Source organism: Herpailurus yagouaroundi, unplaced genomic scaffold (assembly GCF_014898765.1).
Source record: "Herpailurus yagouaroundi ecotype Mexico unplaced genomic scaffold, PumYag 142, whole genome shotgun sequence".
NCBI classification, from domain to species: Eukaryota; Metazoa; Chordata; class Mammalia; order Carnivora; family Felidae; genus Herpailurus; species Herpailurus yagouaroundi.
The window spans coordinates 19,160,062-19,175,099 of record NW_024412397.1 but is presented as its reverse complement, the minus strand read 5'-3'; the positions used below and the strand labels follow the sequence as shown (position 1 = coordinate 19,175,099).

The 15,038-nt window shown below is 36.3% G+C and overlaps 1 protein-coding gene across 8 annotated transcripts in view; it reads left to right on the top strand.

The window, feature by feature from the left end:
- Nucleotides 1–15,038, top strand: part of WDR7 (WD repeat domain 7) — a 354,164-nt gene that overhangs the window by 50,905 nt on the left and 288,221 nt on the right. The gene's annotated exons all lie outside the window — the stretch shown is intronic.

Below are 15,038 nucleotides of genomic sequence, written 5' to 3'. Positions count from 1 at the left end.
TTTTTCTGTTTGGTGGTTTGATTTCTTGATGAAACAAAGTGTACCCTCTATACAGATGAGTGATACATGTACACACATGTGCATGAAACCTACATGTGCAAGATACATATACATGTGCCCTACCTATGTGCAAAAGGTACACATACATGTGCTGTGTATATGAAAGATACATGTATTGTATATTTATATGAAAGATACACCTGGAAGAAAACTGAAGGAAAACTGCTAAAATAGTATTTGAATCATACAGCATAGCATAACATTCTGTACCCTGTTTGTCATTCCAAGCTGTGTTTATTGTTTTTAAAAGAGTGGTTTTTATCTTGTATGTTGCTTTTCAAGTGTTAGAGCTCTGAGGCAGTTTTAATAGGCTTCAAATTTAAAGTGGAACCTTTATATTATCATTATTATTTTTTGGAACCTTTATATTATTATTAGATTAGATTGCCACTTTAATACTCATATAGAACACTTTAAAAAAAACTTGTAAAAACAGGCTTGCTACACTTCCGAATTTTTTAATTTTAACTTTTCATCTGCATTGAGAATATTACTGTAGTGTCTTAAAATATTTTACAAGTGGATATATAAAATGCAAAAGGTATTACAGCTTATTAATGAAAAACAAGTCTCCTTTCCCTCCTGTTCTCCAGCTGTGTGGCTCCCTTAATTCTGAGTGCAAAATCTTACAGTCCTTCAGAGATTTTCAGTACTAGAATGTTTTAATATTTTAGAACTCTAGCATTTTAGCTTAGTCTTATTTTAATAACTGAGAAATTTAAGCAACAGAGCAGTTAGAGATAGGAGGCTCCCCATATTTGGGTAGCTATCAGAGGTGGGTGAATTTCCAAAATCTGAACTGTAGGCTAGGGGAGGCCAAAGAGTGCACCAAATCCCTGGGGGAGTTGGGGAGTTGGAGGAAGAGAGCTCTTGAAAGGGTGGACAGATGTTCTTCAGGCTTCTGAAATCCCACAGCAGGATACCTTCTCTAAGTCTCTCGCATTAGGATTAGTAGTTAATAGTTGATAATGATCTGACTTCTTCCCTTACTTCCCTGCCACCTTCCCTCTTACTCATCATTCTTTTTTTTTTTTTTTTTTTTTTTTTTTTTACCTTAGCTTCCAGTGTAAAGGATTCCACTCTCCAAGACCCAGGAACATTTTCTTTTATGTCCACGTATTTTAATTTCAGAGAAAAAAGCCAGACTTTGAACAAAAGACTAAGAAAATAATTTTAAAATGTCAGGAGTGCTTTAGAAAACATTTCCCCTCATAAACCAGACAGATACTAATGACAGGAATGAAAATGCAGAAGTGAAAAAATAACACTGGTGACCCAGTAGGATATTTCTTACCTGTAGAATGGTAGTCATGTCTTTGCATGGAGCTAGCTACCCATGTTTCCTTTGTCTGCATTTGCAGCAGGTGGCTGTGCTTAGTACAGCCTGTGACAAGGAACATGTGTGTGTGTCATACTGTTGATCCCACTTATTTACATTTAAGAAACACACAAGTGCATACCGTGTATGTATGGATACATGCATAGGTAATAAAATTATTAAAATTGAACTGGAAAGATTACCAAATTCAGATTCTGCTTTGCTTTGGGAGTGAGAGGAACACATATGGAAGGGAACCAAAGAAGTGACTTTATTAAGTATTCTGCCTTGTTTATTTTTAGTTAATATAAGTTTATTATTTCCCTCTTCCTTTGGCATGAATGACTGGATTACCAGTTGTGTGCTGCTAGTAGAACTTTGTATTCAAAACAGAATTTTTGGAAAATGTTTCAAAATAAATTTAGTACCCATAATACATACGTTTCTTTACGTGAGCTATAGGCTGATTTCTTTAAGAGATGAAAATCTGATTACTTTTCATTTATTGTATCTTGATAAACTTGTCTTATCCTGTAATCTCCAGAAGTATCCAGAAGGGGGCAGCATTGGTTTGCGAAAACAGGAAAGTCAGGCATCTAACCTAATTGTGCCTTCGCTTGACAATATTAAATCCCCAGCTCTTAGAGACAAATACAGTAATATGAATGGTGTATGTGACTGTATATATGCTAGTAGGCTAATGTTCACAGCCATTAAGAACAATTAACAAATCAGGTTTCTTTTTAGTATATTGTGTGTGTGTTTTTTTTTTTTAAAGTACTGGAAGCTTTTGTTTGCATTAGCTCTTATCTCACCTTTTTGAATTTCGGCTTTTGTTATTAATTTAATTTGCATGTTACATTTATAAAGCAATATTTATTATTATGACATAGTCTCTGAAGCCAAGCAGAGTAAACGTTGGTAATACAAATGAAACAAAAGCAGGAGGCAGAACTAACGTTTTCCTAAAATATATCACAATGTACATAATGTTCTGTAACAGTCCTTTTTTCCTTTAACATTTAATTTTCTTGGATTTTGAGACCATTTTCATATGTTTTTATGCGTTCAGCACTGTCTTTTTGAAATTAATTATTTTTTTTAATTAAATAATAGATTGTTAGTTACAGAGAACACAAATATTTTCTAAAGATATTCTGGTCATCTTTCTGTCTCACTACATACATTCCAACATCATTTTTAATACTTGGTAATTTATTTTATCAGAAATTTTAGAATGTTGCTTTAAGATTTTTTTCTTGTCAACAGTGAGAATACAAATTAGTGTATCTAAATATTTTTGCACATCTGAAATGATTGCTTAAGATAAATTTGTAGATACAGAATTTCTGTATGAAAGGGCATATTGATTTCTTAAAGCCTTTTGACTAGGTATTGCCAAATTATCCCTTAAAAGCTTAGAGATAGGTTTATACCACCTATTTACCCTCATAATTCTCCATCATCCTTATAGTCTTTGAAGACTTGCTAATATTCAGGCTTTTAAGTAGTTGTATGCAGAGTATGTATAAGTGCATAGCACCCATTCTCATTCTGAAAGGGCAAACGCATTAATATATCAATACCGTATTGGCTATCCGTTCTGATTGGCGTATATTCTATTCTTTATAATAGCGTTTTCCAATTTTTTACTACTATCATTTTATTCAAGACAATTAATTTTTCCTGCTCTGAATATTTATGTGTTCAAATATCATAACGCACCCTATCGCTTGTGTAGGAAGCTGAGACAATCCAGTAATATACCAAAAGACTGTCAGTGAGTGGTCCCTTCGATATTAATGAGAAGATTGCATCCCTCTGTTCAGGCTACACTTATATTGTGCCACACATTTAAAAAATTTAGATATTCTTTTATCTCAGAAAGGCTTTTTTAAGATCTTAAGTCATATCTTTGGAAGTAAATAAGATTACATTGGGCATGAAGTTTAGTTTTAATAACAGAAGTGATTTGGTGCTAAACTTTGTGAATGAAGTGGGTGATTAATTTCACTGTTTATTTTGAGCTGAAGAGATAGTGTGACCTAAAGACTAATTTTTCTTGAGTAACCTAATCATAAAGCAATTTTAAAATGAGTTAAAGTTTATCTTAAAATGGTGGAAATTGTTAGAAAATAATAACGACTTTTTAAGGTGACTGTTCAGTTAGGTGCAATGTATTTTTGAATAGTCATTCGTTCAGCAAATATCTAAGTGCCAACCATATTCCAGGTGCCTTCAAGAGCCAGGTATATAGTAGTCGATAAGATATAGTCCCTATTTTATAGAGCTTCATCCTATGAGGGAGCCAGACTAGAAGACAGGCAGTTATAAGGCAACAGAATAAACGTTGTGAAGTACACTTGTAGGACTTCCCTGAGTACAAGTTTCCCAGAGAGGCCCTAGAATGGGCACTTAGTAGGCCAGCTGTGGGTGGTTTTGAAAGACTTTCAGGAAGGGTGATCTGTATGGTATTGGAATGTGTTAGATTTATGGGTGTGTGTAAAACCATACGTGGTGTCTGAATGACCTCTGTTTACAGATGTACTTGGTATGTTGTGTGTATGTTCTGTGGAGGAGTCTGCAGCCGTTAAGTTGTTTTTACTAGTACCTGATGGCTCTATCCATGGCAAGTGCTGGTAGGAACTTGCTATATTTGTGCATTACTTTGAAAATAATGACCAAGAGATCTGAGTAATATATTTTTTTGATGTTTATTTTATTTTGAGAGAGAGAGAGCGCGTGTGTGCACAAGTGCGCTCCAGAGTGAGGCAGGGGCGGGCGAGGGGCAGGGAGAGAGGAAGAGATAGAATCCCAAGCAGGCTCTGTGCTGTCAACGCGGAGCCTGAGGCAGGGGGCTAGATCCCACAGACCATGAGGTCGTGACCTGAGCCGAAATCAAGAGATGGACGGTTAACCGACAGAGCCAGCCAGACACCCCCCAGAGTAACGGTCTTGGATGTGCTGCAAGCTGGTTAGTTGTCTGTAAGACCATTTTGACACTTTTTTTTTAAGTTTGTTTATTTTGAGAAAGAAAGCACAAATGGGGGTGGGGGTGGGGTAGAGATACATGGAGAGAGAGAGAAGGGGGTAGGGAGAATCCCAAGCAGGCTCCATGCTGTCAGTACAGAGCCTTATGCAGGTTCAAACTCACGAATATGAGATCATGAACTGAGCCAAAGTCAGACCTTTACCCCACTGAGCCACCCAGGTGCCCCCATTTTGGCTCTTTATTTTACTCTACTTAGGAAGGGTATTTGGAAGAAACAAGATAATAAAATATGAAATGGTCCTGAAAAGTATTCGCGATGTTTTTCCAAGGAAAGATTGGACAACAGAATGAAGTGGAATGAAATGGAATGATATTAGAAAGGAAGAATGTATTTCAAAAATAACAAAAAATGCCAGTTAGTGTATGATAATTTTTTTTAAAGTCAGAATTAGTTTTGGTGAATTAGACCACCTCCAATTGGTGGTCTAATTGAACACCAATTAGACATTGGTGAAGACTTTCCAAAAGGAGGTGGAAAACTTTCTGCTGTCGGCACGTGGAACCTAAAACCGTGAACCGCTGGTCGGTCATGTCAGTGAGAACAGGACCTTTAGAACCAAACGAACCTGGATCTGTATCTTCATTTTGGGGTGACTTTAGCAGATTACTTCACATTTTGGAGCTCTAGCAACACTTTCTAGCAACTTAACGGCTGCTGTAAAGTGATAAAGTTGGGAGGTAATGCTTGGCCTATGATAGGAGCTCATTAAATCATTATTATTGTTTTTTTATTTGTATTTTCAATTATCTGCATTCTCATTTGGGTGATAATGGCCTAAATCTGGGGAACATACTCATTCATTTCCAGTTGAGATGACTTTATTATAGATACTTTGTTCCTATAGCAGGAACTGCTTTTAATTTCCTTGTTTCCCAACTATGGCCAGGTGCTTTTAGAATCTGCCCAAATTAGGGATGAGTTCCCTTTATCTCCCTAACTGCATCTTTTTATTGCACGAGACAGAAGTTTCAGGATATCAAAAGACAGCAACAAATTCCCTAGAAATTGTAGTCTTAAGTGTTGTGCTTTGCCTGCTCACTGCTTGAACATTGGCGTTTTCAACTGTCTGAAAGGCCCCAACTGTGTCATTAATGGAAATTTGTGGGCAGATTACAGAAGGGTATGACTGTTACCTTTGCAAAGCCTTTGGTAGCATGACCCCACGCGATCAAGGGGGGAGTTTGACCCTACTTACTGCTTTTCTTAGGCATAAATTCTTGGCGAGGCACAACTTTCTTGCCTACTTGTGGACACCGAAGGTTAGGTTTCTCCAGTGTTCTTTGATATAGACCTAAAAAGCCAGCCAGCATTCTTACTAAAACAAAGAAGTATTTTTAGTATATATGTTCTAGTAGTTTACTGCTAGGCAATATACATATTATTTTGGTATTCCAGTTGGAAAAATGAAGCCAGAATCTATTTTAACCCATTTATTTCCATGAGAAGGGAAAAAAGATGTTTCCTAGTTATGTCAGAGGTATGTAAATTTGATGTTTATTTCTTGTTAAGGATACAGGCATGATTGGGATGAATAGGTTGAGGCCAAGTGGGCAGATTTAAAGTTACCAGGTCAGATAGATAGTGCCTTAAAGTCACCTTTCTAAGTGAGGCATCGGAAAATAGAAGGGCAGGACCAGTAGTCACTTGGAGTCATAATTCAGTGCACTCTGAGAAAGAGGACCATTTGTGACCAAAGACTTTAGATCTTGAGTGTGTGTAACCCAAGGTTTGGGTGTTGGTTTTGGGCAATAAGTGGACACAGCTGACTGGGGTGCAGAAGGGGAAAAGAGCAGCACTTTTGAGTTCCTTAAAAAAAACTTGGATGATTTTCAGTCTCTGCAGAGTTGACTGTCTCAGTCTCTAAGACTTTAATTTCAGTGAGTGAAATTAAAGAAAGCATTTTACTGTTTTAAAGACATGAAATGAAAAGTTATAAAGTAAATTCAATGGGAAAGCAGTGTGAGGAAATATTCAGGAACAGTGAAAGGTGGTCATTGAGTTGTTGGATTGAATACTTTTATTGACTTGTATTGTTAAAAGGGCTAAGAACTTAATTTTAAGGTAATTGAATGGTACTGATGATTATGCAGGTAGAACTATTCAGATTAAATGAAAGCAGAGATATTAATAAACATCTTCATATTTCCTGGTGAATGCCTACACATTGGCAATTCCAAAAAATAAATATAACTCCATTTTAAAAGACAGAATTTATGGTGTATAATGAGATAATAATAATGGTAAAAATAGTTTTAACTATTATCTTTTGTATGCGTGATATGTTAGTCACTGTGCTAGTTTCTTTGTGTACGTTTCATTTAACTCACACAGTAATTCGGTGAGGGGTGGTTATTACTGTTAGTCACATTATACAGAGAAATGAGATTCAGAGAGGTTAAATAACATCCCCAAGTCACACAGTTAGCAAGTGGCCGAGCTGGAATTTGGTCCTAAGTAGTCTGACTTGAAGGCTGACTTGAACGTATGCACCATGCATACTGCCTCCCAGTAGATGTAATTGTGTATTTAAAAATAATTGTATTTCTCTAATTTTTTACTATGTTTTCGCTATTGATTTACATAAATATATAATTTTGATGCATACTTAATTGTAAAGTGCTAATTTATTGAATATCATTCACTATAGAACAAAATACAGCCATTCTCTTGAATTCCTGTATTTCCAATTTTCCTTCAGAGAACTATGCATTGCTCAATTCTCTTCTAATTTCCCTTTTAGTTTTTATCTTTGATTATTCAGCTTTGGAGTTTTTTAGTTTTAACCATCCCCTCTTTTACCTTCTCTTACTTATAGCATACATTATTTGCTATAATTTTTAACTGCAAGTTTATAAGTTTAATGGATACACACTGTTAAATTGTTTGAAAAAAGAGGTAGCTAAGAAGGTAAAAGGTCACCTGTTATCCCTCTAACTATAAGAGAACCATAATTAACATTTGGATGTCTTTTCCCGTAGGCTTTTAAAATCCACTTACTGTATACTCGTGATTATATTGTAGGTACGGTTATCTGAGCCCACGGCATCTTCATTTAATATCCTAACAAATACTTTTCCAAGTTATACTTGCTCATGAAAGTAATTTTTAGTGCTTGTAGAACATTACCTTATGTGAGCATACCTTATTTACTTAGCAGTTCTCCTACTTTGGATATGTAGTTTGTTCCTAATTTAAACTCTTGCATTATACAATACGATATTGACTACCTTTTAAAATTTGTTAAAATTTATGATTACTCCCTTGGCTAGATATTATGAATTTTTTTAAGATTAGAACCTCAGAATTTTTGTGTAGTAGGTATTAGCGTTTTTAAGGCTAATGAGGTGTAGTAGCAAATTATTTTGTATCCTCAGTGCCTATTTCCTTGTCACTTGCCAGCACAAGATGTTTTTATCTTGCCTTAGTTTCCACATCTGTGAAGTGGAAATAATAATTATACCTACCTCAGAGGGTTGTGAGACTATAATGAATTACAGCATTTAGAATTTAGCATTGTGTTTAGAATAATACCCAGCGCAAGGTTAGAACCCAGTAAAGGTTGGCTGTTTGCTATCACAATTTCTTAAATGTTTAGGCTAAATTGGTAGGTGTTTGAATTTGCATTTCTTTATTTACTAGAGATATTAAAATTTTTCTATGAAGATTTTCACGATTTTTTTGAGACATGTTTCATCCTTTGCTTATTTGTTTTTCTTGGGGATTTTCAGGCTTGTATGAGTGCTTAACTTAATTGCAATTTTAGGCTTATGTGCTTTCTATTGTTATTGAAATTCCCTCCTGTTCTAACGCAATCTTTCCTTTTTCTGTGTAGCTTTTTTCATATTTCGGAAGTTTGGAATCTTCCCCCACCCAGAAATTTGATGAAATTTGATTAAAAACCAGTGGCTGGATTAAGAGCAAACATCAGATACTTTAGCGGAAATTTATTTATGTTTGTGGGGTGAGGAGAGGATAAAAATCATCTGTTCTTAACTAATAACTTTTCTCAATGTCACTTATTAATTTTTTTCTCTGATAGGCAATATCTTCTTAGTCTTACATTAAATTCTTCATATTTTTTTTGCTGTTTAATTAATAAAGAAGCAGATGAAGAAAGGTGGAATTCTGATTAGCTCACTATTTCTTTATTATCTTTTGTATATAGTGAATGAATGAAGATGTTAAAACTTGTTTTCTATAAGTCTTATTTTCATATAGAACATTACCAATTAGATGGTCAGTCAGTGTTTTGGTTGGACTACATGGTCTTATTTTCTAAAACAGCTATCAAAGAAAAACCTTCTAGCTTTTTTTTTCCCCCTTAAAAAAAAAAAAAAAGGAAGGCTGAGCTATGGATTTCTGAAAAAAAAAAAAATTCTTTAAGCTAGTTTCATGAACATGTGGAAATGAAATTAACATTCCTGGGCACTTTTCCACTTCAGGTGGAATATTTAAAAGTGATAAATGATGCATCTTAACTGCACATTTATGTTCCATAGAAAGAGTTCTGGGAAGTACAAGAAATAATGATTAAGAGAATAGTGAGATTGATTTATGACTGAAAGAAGCTGGTCATTTATAGCTCATCTAATGATGGGCACATTTAAAAGGAGAGACAATAGTTAGTGATCATATATTTAGAGAAGATTCAAAGAAAAAAATTGTTTTGGGGGCAGTTAAGAGATTGCCCCTGAAATGATATGAAGAAAAAGGAGAATTTAATTTAGAAAGCAAATGAGCAAAAGTAGGAAAAATGTATGTATGCCATTTATACTGGGAGCTATTGGAAAACAGAATCATCTCCTCAGAGAGCTGGTGGAAGGGATAAACTAGCTGTCTCTAATTTCTGTAATTCATGGCAGATGTTTAGGAACAGGTTACATAAGAGGTTTCTGGGAATGGTTTAAAATGAAGTCTTGTAAAATGCGTAAGGTCAGGCTGGATGACCTAGGTGGTATATTCTGACTCTGTCCGAGTCTGTGATTGTGGCTCAGCACTAATGTACCGTGAGGATTATTTACTGGCAAACTCAATGAGACTCTGTTTGCTTGAGGATCAGAATTATTTGGAAAGAAAAATGGGCTCTGGAGTGTATATGTTTTGACCAGAGGTATCCCTCCCTCTGCTTGCCCCAGTTATCTTAATATTTTCATCAAATAAAAATACGGTTTTTATTAAATATCCTGTTGTTTATTGTTGTTAGCCTTTGTTTTCAATTAGTTTTTGATGTGATTGGTGCGTCTTTTAGGGCAGAATTAATAGTGTTTGGAACATGAGTTTGAATAATTTTCACCTATAAAGTACTGGCCTAGTTGGTAGGATGCTCACCCCATGCTGTACAAATTCTGTGTTCGAAACAATAAAACATTTGAAATGGTGTTTGTGAGTTGAACACTCTTTAAGTCACTTGGAAGTGGTTGCTAAAGTGTAAACTGTGAGGCAGTTAATTGGGGTAAGGGAATAAAATATTAAAGCTCTTGTTTATGCCCCCTTTTTAACCCTAAGAAGTTGAGCTTATGAACAATTACCAGGTGGAAGGACACCGGTGTCTCACGTGTTTCACACACCCAGTGGGCACATCTCACCTGGGGGAAGAGCAGAGCCGCCACCACAAGGGACGAGGATGCTTGTTGTCTGGGTCCTCACCTGGCCACCATAGGATGGGCAGAGCAAAGGATGGAACATATTCTCAGTGAAACTTAAATATCTTTTCATCGGCTACATTTCGGTTTAAGGTAGTGATCATTTGGTCAGTCTGGCAGGAGGGCAGCCCCCCCCCATTATAATTACAGAAAATATGTATTTACATCCATAATCATTAACAGTGAAATCTTTGTAAAGGTATGTATTGTCCTTTGAGGTATTGCCTGACATTAGCAAGACATTTAAGAAGGTGTTTCCTTTCCTCTCCAATTTGTTCAAACTTGGAGTCATTCTTTTAAAACATATTTTTGGTGCGTGTTTTACAATGTACATGGTATGTATATTAGTACAGAAGTACGTATATAATTTGTAAATATACATACAACGGGCATACATTACAAAGTTTTTTAAATGAATGGGTGTGTGATCACAAAAGGAGCCTAAATGCATGAGGTTCACATTTTTTTAGTTGTATTATTTTAATTACATAATTTAAATGTCTTCTACATTATCCCCTTAAAATGTCCTTGATGTTAAGTCACGTTCAGGTGACTTTTCCAGGTTGAAATGGAACAAAGTGAAATAGAATGGAATTAATCAAATCATGGAATCAGTCATTGTAGGTGTTGTAGATGCTTTGTAACCAAGATCTCTGGAATTTAGTGATTTAATAATAAAGGAATTGTGCTAATTCAATTCATTTGTGGGGAAGCTGGGTCTAAATCAGAGGTAGGAGTTATTATATATTCTTTAAGAAGTGCTTCTTTAATAATAATTTTGAGGACAGATAAGAAGAAACCAAGTTAATTGTGTTTTAGCAAATCTTTTAAGTGCTTTCATTTAACAGATAGCTGAGAATTATTTATCATTACTCTGCTCATTGTTTGAATTAAAATTAATACCAAAGTGGTGCTTGAGAATGGTCTTTTTTCCTTTTACATTTAAATAGGTTAGACATTTGCTTTGTTTATACCATTAATTTGTTTTCACACAGCCTGTGAAGGTAACCATCAACTCACAATTAATTAGCAGAATCAAAATTAATGAGGTTTTACTGTATTGGGCCATTTCCACTCTAGGCCAGTTTTTTTCACACGAGTTGGACTAGCATTTTTTTGAAAGAAGAAAAATTAGATTTATTTTAATCCATATTTAAAAAGCAGAGAACCATCTTTTCTTGTGAGTTAAGTACCTCTAATAACTATGCTTTCTTGGGCTTAGCAATATTGATTTTTTTGTTTTGTTTTGTTTTCAGTCTTGATTATTTTGGCTATTTCCAGACTGTTGCTTATTACAGTAAAGCTAGAGTTAACTCTTCACAGGCTTATTTTCGTTTACAGGGATGGGGATAGCATTTTGTTGGTTTGTTGGTTTGTTTGTTTGGGCCAAACATGGTTTTTTTGTGGGTGGGGTATGTCCTTTGCCTACTTTCTTCATCTAGTGCACTGTTTGAAAGAGGAACAAAACTATTCTTTAAAGCATATTTATGTGAGTATATGTCTTAGAAGAGAGTGCATCAAACAGAAATGAAAAGCTAGGATTTTTTGAATTATGGTTATACTTTCCCTCCAGAAAATAACATAGTCTGCTTTTTAGACACAGATCCTTTGCTCTTACTTAGTATTTGCTTTGTCCATTGTTTTTACGAACAGGACTGATAACATAATGTAGAACTTTTAGGTCTTTTCTTGAGGATGGATTACCTTTTCTTGAATTGTTGAAGTTGCCTGCATGTAAATGGAAAGGGTGAAAGTTCTAACAGTGAAACTTCTCGTGGGAGTGGGTGCTGAAGGTCAGGTTCCTCGTAGGAACGGGGAAGCCTTTTCTGTTTGCAGGATGTCTGCCATCTTCTCTCTGCTGGCTTCTAAACTACAGTAAAAGACATTTGGCAGAGAGAATGTGTAGGTCAGTGTTGTCAGGACTTCTGTGTCCCCTCAGATATTGAGATCTACCAAGAATAGATCATAACCCGAGGAACACCAAACATAGTAAAGAACACTGATGAAGATTCACCTGTTTTTGAACAGACTTCACCCCCAATTCATGCCTCATTTTCCTTACTCTTTGAAATGGAATGACAAGAGTGTGTATGGACACCAATGAGATGACTGTGGACTTGGGGTCCAGCAAGTAGGCTGGTGAGGTATACGGCACCGGTTAAGTGATCCCTCATTTTAAAGGTGAGGAGCTCGTGAGTCAAAGTAGCAGAGTCACAAGTAGTGACGGGCGTTATGAGCACTGTGGCAGATCAGTGCCTGATTAAAGGACGCGGACAGATGAAAAGAACTGTATGGGAGGCATTCTTTTCAGTTAATCACACATAGAAGAAAAGATCACCGCAGACATTTATTTCCTATGATGAGAGAAATAAAATGACCACTTTTTGGCAGATTGATGTTGCAAAATAGTAGTGACCATTAATGTCGCATCCGTCTCTTTTTGTAAGTTGAATGATGGATATATTTGATAAAAACAAAGTCGTTGCTAATGGTGATCTGTAGAAATGCAAAGCATCCGTTGTATTAAACTGTCTATTATCTTTGGTTAGCACTGGATGCCTGGTGGAACTCATAAATATTTTATGTGGTCTGAAATAACTGAAAATAAAGGCTTGGCGGTATGTATTTTTACCCAGTTTTAGTCTAACGTCGCCATATTTGAAGGATTTTTTTTTTTTTGTAGTTTGCTACTTTATTTTGATTCATTGCTTAATTATACAGCTAATTTATGTATGCCATAATCAACTGCCCTTCAATCCTTAATGTCTTTTTAATAAAGAAATCATGTTTTGGGGCGCCTGGGTGGCGCAGTCGGTTGTGTCCGACTTCAGCCAGGTCACGATCTCGTGGTCCGTGAGTTCGAGCCCCACGTCAGGCTCTGGGCTGATGGCTCAGAGCCTGGAGCCTGTTTCCGATTCTGTGTCTCCCTCTCTCTCTGCCCCTCCCCCGTTCATGCTCTGTCTCTCTCTGTCCCAAAAATAAATAAAAACGTTGAAAAAAAAAAAAAAAGAAATCATGTTTTATGTTTCAGTTGAATGCTTCTCAGGGAACACAAAATAAGTAAGTTTAACAAATTCTGTATGATGTTTTTTTTTTTTTAATTTTTTTTTCAACGTTTATTTATTTTTGGGACAGAGAGAGACAGAGCATAAACGGGGGAGGGGCAGAGAGAGAGGGAGACACAGAATCGGAAACAGCCTCCAGGCTCCGAGCCATCAGCCCAGAGCCCGACGCGGGGCTCGAACTCACGGACCGCGAGATCGTGACCTGGCTGAAGTCGGACGCTTAACCGACTGCGCCACCCAGGCGCCCCTATATGATGTTTTAATAAAGGTTTATAACACACTCTTTCTGAACTTCATTTTTTAACTTTTAAATTAGTAAACACCTGCTTTGCTGAGTATAGTGTTTAAATTATTGTACAACAAAAAGTACAAGTAACGCTAACAATAAAAGATTAACATACCTGAATTTAAGAACAGAGTAGTTAAATCTTACTATCTTTGTTTTGTGAATGCTCTGCTTCATTCAAAAATTGATTTTAAGTTGTTTACAAACATAAACATTCAGTAGGATAAAAATAAAGGTAAATGATGATGAGAAACTGAGAGCAGCACGCTGAGACGGCTGAGTCTACATGCAGAAGTACGTGCCCATCATCCCCCACTGTGATGGGTAGAAAACTCAGGCCTAAGTTTCTTAGCTGCCAAAACATGAAAGGAACCAGTTACAGCAGGTTTTCCCAAAGTATGTTGTTCCTCCTAAATTCAGTCTTAAAAGATTGCCGCGGTCAAATGACCTTTGAGGTGAGTGACACTGTATTCCCCTTGTGGAGATAATTCTGGTCACATCAGCATGTTAAAGGTTCTTAGAAGTTCTGTGGATAAAGTCAACAACCATAACTTGTGTTTTCCGCACACATTTGGCCACCCAACGTCAGCATTTCCCATTCAGTGAGATACACCACTCAGTGCGGTATTGTTATTTAGTTCAGACTGTCTGTTTGTTTAGGCGAAGCCCAACCCAATTAGGTTTGACAAGTTTCTCCTTTGGATCCCATTGATGATTATGTATACATGTAGTACAGTGGGCCTCTCATCCTCAATATTAGCCACAATATATACAATGATGTGTGGCTGTTTTCAGATGGTTTCACCTCAGTGTGAACTGAAAGCATAATCCAATAAATCACTAAAAGGTTAGGTTTTAAATAGCTCATAAATTGTCTTAAAAATAGAAATGCCTTAATTTTAAATCATCTAGGTTGTGGATTCCGTTCCGTGTTGCTGGTGAAAGTCTTTGCCGTCTTTCTTTTGACTCTTTATATTCCATCCTGTCCTAAAAGGAATTGAAGGGCAAAAACTAGAGACGAGCAGAAAATATACAGCAGAGTGTTTAATTGGCCATTGTGTGTTAGTTGGGGTGGTGCACCTGCTGATATTACAGACAGAAGTTGCGAAGCCCATGTACGGGAAATACAAAATATCTGTGGCTCTTGAAAGCAATGATTGTGGCAGAGGGACCGGGAGGGTATTGTTTTCGAGCAAAGGAGCAGGGAAGAACATGGGTCTAAAATGACAGAGTCACACGCAGAAAGAAGCACTGCGGAGAGCCTGCTCCAGCAGCTAACAAAGGAAAGTTCACAGTGTGGAAAGAGAACACATAATAACAGATCAATTTTTTTTCCAGCTTTCCCCGCGCCTGCACAGCAATCATTTTAGTTAAGGTCATCTTCACATTTGAACAGGAGATTTTCCAAGGCATCTCTTCCCATCTTTAATCTAGGATTAATTTAGCATTTTTTCTTTTTTTTTTTAAAGTGTTGTCACGATTGATCTGGGTGTTTTATGTATAATGTGAAGGAACACGCTTTTCAACACAACCTAATATTGCGGTTGGTTTTCAGCGGTGGTGAATGGGTAATTACTTTTGGTTTAAGTTTTGGAGGACAAGATCATTTTATCC